This window comes from Scylla paramamosain, chromosome 18 (assembly GCF_035594125.1).
Source record: "Scylla paramamosain isolate STU-SP2022 chromosome 18, ASM3559412v1, whole genome shotgun sequence".
In the NCBI taxonomy this organism is placed as follows: domain Eukaryota; kingdom Metazoa; phylum Arthropoda; class Malacostraca; order Decapoda; family Portunidae; genus Scylla; species Scylla paramamosain.
Genome location: NC_087168.1, coordinates 20594650 through 20602096, shown reverse-complemented (window position 1 = coordinate 20602096; position 7447 = coordinate 20594650). Strand labels below are relative to the sequence as shown.

The following is a 7447-nucleotide window of genomic DNA, read 5'->3' as shown; positions in this document are numbered from 1 at the left end:
GGTGTTGTTCATCAGTACCTGTTTTACTAAACAAATTAGCCGCTGTTTTTACTTTTCCGGGAAAGAAGGACGGAGGTAAAAAGACATTCTTCCTAATTTTTAGCTGTTTTTTAATTAACGTTCATACCACTAATAATATCCTTTCGAGTAAAAATTATTTTTGCGTCATATCTGGTAATGGAGATGCATCATTGTATTAGATTTTGTGAGTGTTTAAAAAAATGTTGTTGCGGCGCGATGACCACTTGGCGGAGACACCTCGAGGCGGTGGTGACGAGATGGGCGGCGCCTCGCTGGGGGCTTTCCGGCAGGACTCGCCTCGCAGGGGTGCTGTCACCACCCTTGCACTCATATCAGTCTTTCTCTAAACAAACTCTTTATTTTACATATATTTCTTTGTCATCGTTGCGCTGAAGCTGAAACAGGAATGCATGTTACAAAGGCGAAGTTTTTCTTTTTTCTTTTTTGTATTATTAGCTATTTCAACTGTCAGCGATAATTGAATGAGAGTGCTGGGGGAAAAATGTACGAAATTTGTTGACAAAACTCACTGCTGACAAGCATAATTATCTTCCATGGATCAGTAATACACTCAAACCAGAAATATGACGGCAAAGGTTGCCTAACATTTGTGGCTGTCAGAGCAAAATGAGATATTATGGGAACATATATCTATTACCTGTATTATCGTGTGCTGCAGTACATATACTTCTCCCTCCTTAGCGTTGGATAAGGCAAAAGTACTGCTTCATATCATCGTCCAGTGAGGAAGAGGTTAACTAACATTCGTAGCCGTCAGAGCAAAACGAGATATTGTCAGAGCATGCATTAGGCGAGAACTCTGCTTCCTTTGTCTTTGGCGGATAATTAGAAACTCCAACTCTGCGTCTTTATTCATTGAGTAAAACTTTACCTAGTATCTGTAACTGTGAGCGGAAAATGAAATATTACCAGGTATCATTTTAGGATGTAATAGTGATGATCCTTCCTCATTCGTGTTAGATGAGAGCTTTCCTTCCCTGCCTTCATCCAGGGAGGAGCAGGGTCATCTTGTCCAAGGTATCCTCATGAGTGTACTTAGGGAATGTCACTCGTCCAGGTACGAGTACTTCAGACGATCCTGCAGCCGCCGATATAGTTCAGTTCAGTCAAAACCCTTAGAATACTTATAAATCACATGAATTAAACGAAAAGTACACTGTGACGCTTGTATATTATAGATGAGCTAAGTTAAGATGTATCCTTCTGAGATCTATAGACTCTAATGAAAAATTTATGTCACATTAAGATATTTCCATGTAAGATCTTCAGAGTGCAACGTCAAACTATGTCGCGTTACTTTGTTCAGTCTTGCAGGGACACATAGAGTGCAGCGAAGGAGTCCGGGAGAAGGAGAGATGGACTTGATGTGGACCCGCAAGAAATGTGAACGACAGAAGATGAAATGGGCGGGAATAAGCGAAGAAGACTCAAACTTGGCACCATTCCCTTGACTGTCGGGTAACGGCTGAAGAGAAAGTTATTATCTTTACGGACATGCAACCTTCGTGTTTCCTTCCACTCTCATACTTTTCCCTCTATGCAATGTGATCTCGTTCTTCTGGAGTCAAAAATCAAGCAATATATCTACTAGCTGTCGTTTTCGTCTGGTTTTGGTTTTGCTACTGCTGTTTCTTCTTCTGCTGTTGCTGTTAATGCAGTTACTACGTATTACTACTATTGCTGGTCTTCATCCTCATCCTCGTTCTCCTTCTCCTTGTTCTTCTCTATTTATCTTATTATTATTATTATTATTATTATTATTATTATTATTATTATTATTATTATTATTGGTAGTAGTAGTAGTAGTAGTAGTAGTAGTAGCGGTTTACGATATAGCCATTATAATATTTGTTATTATATATAGCAATATTATTATCAACGTAATAGTAACCATTACTTTCATTACTGTCAGTAGCTTCATCATATAAGTTGTCTATATTATTGTTATTAGTATTCTTGTTTTCGATATCTTTTATTTATGTTGCTTTAATTTTTTCTTTGCATAGCTCTTTTGCTGCATCGAGGTTCAGTTTGCATCAAAAGAGGCACCAGCACCCTCCCATCATCACCTCCACCGCCTACTGCTGTAACACCAGCACCCACTGTTGCAGCAGCAGTAGCAGCCATACTAACAACAGCACCAGCAATAGCAGGGATACTAACAGCACTAACATCAGTAGCGGTACTAACATTACTAACAACAGCAACAATAACAACATTGGTACTAGCATAAGTACCAACAACAACAACATCATCATAATCAGCAGCAGCAGCAGCAGTAGCAGGAGCACCCGTACACTCAGCAGCATAAACAGTATTAGCAGTATTAACAACAGCAGCAGCAGGAGAAAGAAGAAGAAGAAGAAGAAGAAGCAGCAGAGGGTGGTGGTGGCGGCGGAGCAGGGTGAGCCGCGTGAAGGCGAGGACGGCGCGGGGCCAGGCCAGGCAGGAGGCGTCGGTGGCACGCTGGCGGGCGCTCCCTTGGGGACTGACACTGCCGCTGTTGCTGGCGTTGTTTTATCGCCTGCCGTTTTTGTTACCATTAAGGGCACGGCGTTATGAGATCAAGGGTTGCCTGCAGAATAAGAATACAGGTTTATAAGATCAAGGGTATCTGCATAATTAGTGCCGTGTCGTGCTGGCAGCCTCCACCCTCTGACTGTCAAGTGTTGGTGTGCTGGTGTGCTGGTGTCGAGGCAGATTACCGACCCTGCCTCACCTTCTGCTGCCGCGACGCGCTGCCAACGTTTAGGATATTGTTTCTCTGCTGGCGAATGTTTAGGGAATGTTATGTCGTAAGCTGCGTGTGTGTGTGTGTGTGTGTGTGTGTGTGTGTGTGTGTGTGTGTGTGTGTTTTGTTGTTGTTGTTGTTGTTGTTTGTTGTTGTTCATAATCTTGCTTTTCTTGTTCTTATTGTTCTTGTTTTTGTTCTTCGTTATTGTCTTCATCAGCGTCGTCGTTGTTTTTTCATTGTTTTCTTTCTTTTCCAGTTATTATTATTATTATTATTATTATTGTTATTATTATTATTATTATTATTATTATTATTATTATTATTATTATCATTATTATTATTGTTATTATTATTATTACTATCATTGTTATTATCATTATTATTATTATTATTATTATTATTATTATTATTATTATTATTATTATTATTATTATTTACTGTTGTTCTTATCATTATTATTATTATCATCATCATTACTATTAATATCACTATAACACCTTGTCCAAGTGACGCGCTAGGCATATGAATTAACAGACGAGGAAAGGAGAAGAAGGACCATCAAGTCTCGAGCTCAGAGTAACCATGTATAACCACAACAGTTACGTCATTAGACCGTCACTTGCTCTAGAAACGAAGATTATTAATACCTGAGTCTGCAATTCCTACCTGGCGTTCTCGATGGCTGAGGGAACGTGGGCGGGAGGGCGGGATATCCTCCAAAGGGTATTTTTTAGGGTCCTCGCGTTATGGAAAAGAAATGCAAGCGGTCCTTAATAATTTTCGCCATAAATTGTTATCTTTTTTTTTTTGTGTTCGGTTATTTTATGTTTTGTTATTTTTCTGTTTCCTTTTTTTTATTTCTCTTTTATGGACATCAGTTTGCATGCGTGGGATGAAGTAGCTTTTTTTTTTATGTAAGTCGTATTACTTATGTTGTTATTGGTATAGGTATTATGATTACTGTTATTAGTGGTATTAATGTTACTGTTGTTTTATTATTATTATCATTATTATTATTATTATTATTATTATTATTATTATTATTATTATTATTATTATTATTATTATTATTATCTTTATCATCATAGGCGTCATCTCCCTTTTCGTGGGATATCGGTCCGATGTATCTCTAAATATATAGTAGATAAATATTATTATTATTATTATTATTATTATTATTATTATTATTATTATTATTATTATTATTATTATTATTATCGTCATTATAATAATAAGAATTTTGAAAGTTACGTATCACTGTTTATTTCCGCCTTTTATTTTTAACTACAATCAAATAAAAATAAAACATTTAGTACCACTTCCTATTTATGAATCTATTTTTATTTCGTGATGAATTTTTCACAGATCTCTTCCCTCCAATATTTTACTTATTTACCATTAACTTTTTGCTTTGTTATTATTTTTAGGGCATCGTATTGCTTCCTACGTCTCGCTACGCTCAGATCTTTCATAATGGTGTGCCTATGTAAGAAAACCCGCACTTTTAAAACGAAACCCTTGTAGATAAGTTCTGAATATGAATAAAAGACATGAAGAGCTTTACGATACTATTATTTTGCACGATACTATGTAAGTCCCCAATTAACTAACTATAGATACTCGACTTGGCTCTGTCTGAGGATCACCTGAGCTGCTGCAACGGTAATGGTTGTGCCGAGTGACGCAGTGAGAGAGAGAGAGAGAGAGAGAGAGAGAGAGAGAGAGAGAGAGAGAGAGAGAGAGAGAGAGAGAGAGAGAGAGAGAGAGAGAGAGAGAGAGAGAGAGAGAATTCTGAAGGATGCATGCCAATATTAGCTGATATATTCACTGTAGAGAGAGAGAGAGAGAGAGAGAGAGAGAGAGAGAGAGAGAGAGAGAGAGAGAGAGAGAGAGAGAGAGAGACGATCAGAGAAACAGACAGAGAAAGAAGCACAAAGAGACTCACAAGGAGATGAACAACTGTGAGGAATACTACTTAATATCATCTGATTAAATCACTGAGGGACACATGTATTTCCCCCTCATAAAAAAAAGACTGAATGCTGAGTCTGCTGAAGGAGCTTAAGAAATGGGCCGTGAAATTAGGTGTTGTAAGGTAGCAGCCGAGTCCAGGAGAGGGAGAGGAGCCTTGTATGGTGGCGCAATACTGCACATCTGGGCCCAACACACGTCTTCTGGGGCATGAGGCGTCCAGTCATGAATGCACAGTTGCCTTGGTGTGAGCGTGATACTGTATGAAGGGGGGGAAGGTGAGGAGGGGAGCGAGGGGTGAGGGGCGAGGGGGGGACCAGAACCAGGCAGTCACAAGCGGTACAGTGGGCGCCCCCTCCCCTAAGTCCCCTACCCGGACAAGGTAAGACCGCCCCTCCCTCTACCCTCTGCTTGCCTCAGTCACACCCCAGGCCAGGTTTTTACCTCCCCTGCTGCCCTGTGCGTCCTGCCCGCCCTGCTGCAGTCACGTCTTCGGAATCAACAGAGACAACCCTGGATTTGTTTAAGCAAGCAAGCAGAAGTGTTTCAGTAAAGCGTTGGTGAGAATTTTTGCTCTAGTGGATAAGGAATTTGTGATTGGAAGTGGATGGAAATGTGGGTGTGCTTGGATGGCCCCTCGATGACGGCTGGCGGCCATGGAGGTGAGGAAATATGGAATACCTGCCGACGCTGCCCTGTGGATACGCTGTAACGAGTGGTGAGCCGTTGCGATCCTCTTGAGTGACTGTGGATAACGTGCTAGCGTCACTCCAGAGGCTGTGTGTTCTGTGTGTTGGTAATGATGTTTAGTGCACGTGAAGGCAGGTGAGCCAGTCTTGGGCGGTGAATCCTCCGGCACCTTGGAACAGTGTCTTACGTGTTTGAGAGGCCTCCCAAGAGACTGAAACTCATCGCGCCGCCTGTTAATGAATGTCGCTGTTATTTTGGGGGATCACATAATGTGTGTGTGTCGCTGGCACACTGTCTGAGAGAGTGATGGCATTAAATGTTCCGTCTGTCTGTTTTGCAAGCATGGAATAATTGCGACGTGTGTGTCCGGTGAACCTTCATCGTGATGATGGAACACGAGGAAAGTCATGTCCAGCGTCAGCGTCATTGTCGCCTGAGGGGCGTGAGACTCGCGCTGGCAGTGAAGAGGGACTGCCTTGCAAGAGATCCCACTCACTATATATATATATATATATATATATATATATATATATATATATATATATATATATATATATATATATATATATATATATATATATATTTATTCATTTATTTATTTGTTTATTTCATTGATTAGTTTATTTATTAATTCTGTCATTGTGTTAATTAGTATGTTATTTATATGTATATTTACATATTTTCCTGGTTTGGTTTGAGGCGATGGTATGTATAGCCCCGGTAATCAATCTGTTGTTGGGCTTGTTGGTTTGCGTGTGTTGCTGTTGCCTTCCTGAATGTCTACTCTTGAAGAATCAACTGTTAGTCAGATGAGTCAGTCAGCCTGTTGGTGGATAGGTTTGGTGTGAGTCCTTACCCTCAGCAGCTTCATGTTTTCTTTATGTACTGGAAAGACGCTTGACTGTCTAGAACCGGCGCATCAAACACTACTGCTGAGTGAAGATCAGACTGATAGCTGGCATCTCTTTATTGTCTTCATTTATTAGTGAATATTTCCTTTTTTCAATGTATCTTTTGACTTGAACGTTTCTCTGTTATTGTGCTGAATTTTAATTCAGGTCTAGTACCTACTTGCGATCGTGACATACCTCCACTATGTAATATATATATATATATATATATATATATATATATATATATATATATATATATATATATATATATATATATATATATATATATATATATATATATATATATATATATATATATATATATATATATAAATAGTGTAGGCACCGATGTTTTGTTGGTGTTTTACTGAATATCGCGGCTGTAATATATATATATATATATATATATATATATATATATATATATATATATATATATATATATATATATATATATATATATATATATATATATATATATATATATAAAAACACACACACACACACACACACACACACACACACACACACACACACACACACACACACACACACACACAGACAGACCTACGCTTCCAGTTCGTTGTGTTTGATTAATAAATGATAAGTATATAAAGTGTAGGCAGCGGTGTTTTGTTGGTGTTTTAGTGAATATCGCGGCTGTAATGTGCCTTGCGTAAAGAACACAGCCTCTTCATGCGGGTGGGACTTACGGTTTGCCTGCCTCCTTGCTTTTCTAGAATTTTAATCTCTAATCTGCATTGTTAGTATGGTTTTATCTCTTATAAATAGTAAAGACTCGTTAATTGAATGTTCATTGCAGGCGTTGCCCACTTCGAGGCAACTTTCATCCACAAAGTGATGGTGGTGACCTCTTAGCGCCACAGCACCAGGCCTCGCTGTCCGACGTGGCCAGCTCATAATCACATTGGCATACGGGAGTTCGGCAGCAAGGTCCCGTGACTCGTGCCCGCCTGGCGCGCCGCCTGCACCTCCCCTGGCTTGATGCTCTCTGTCCCCGAGGCGCGTCGCTCCACCGTCACCGGCCCGACGCCAGTGTAGAGTCGCTTTCTAATTACCTAAATATTGCCAGAATGTCCATTTCAAGCTCTAAATT

The 7447-nt window shown here is 39.6% G+C and overlaps 1 long non-coding RNA gene across 2 annotated transcripts in view; it reads left to right on the top strand.

The window, feature by feature from the left end:
- The first annotated feature begins 5157 nt into the window (after window positions 1-5157).
- The window catches only part of LOC135109251 (uncharacterized), a 128784-nt gene continuing 126494 nt past the window's right edge, over window positions 5158-7447 (top strand). Inside the window, exon 1 of one of the 2 annotated variants that reach the window (XR_010272626.1) lies at window positions 5158-5307. This is a non-coding gene — a long non-coding RNA (uncharacterized LOC135109251). The remainder of the gene's footprint in view (window positions 5308-7447) is intronic. The other variant, XR_010272625.1, reaches the window with a different exon arrangement.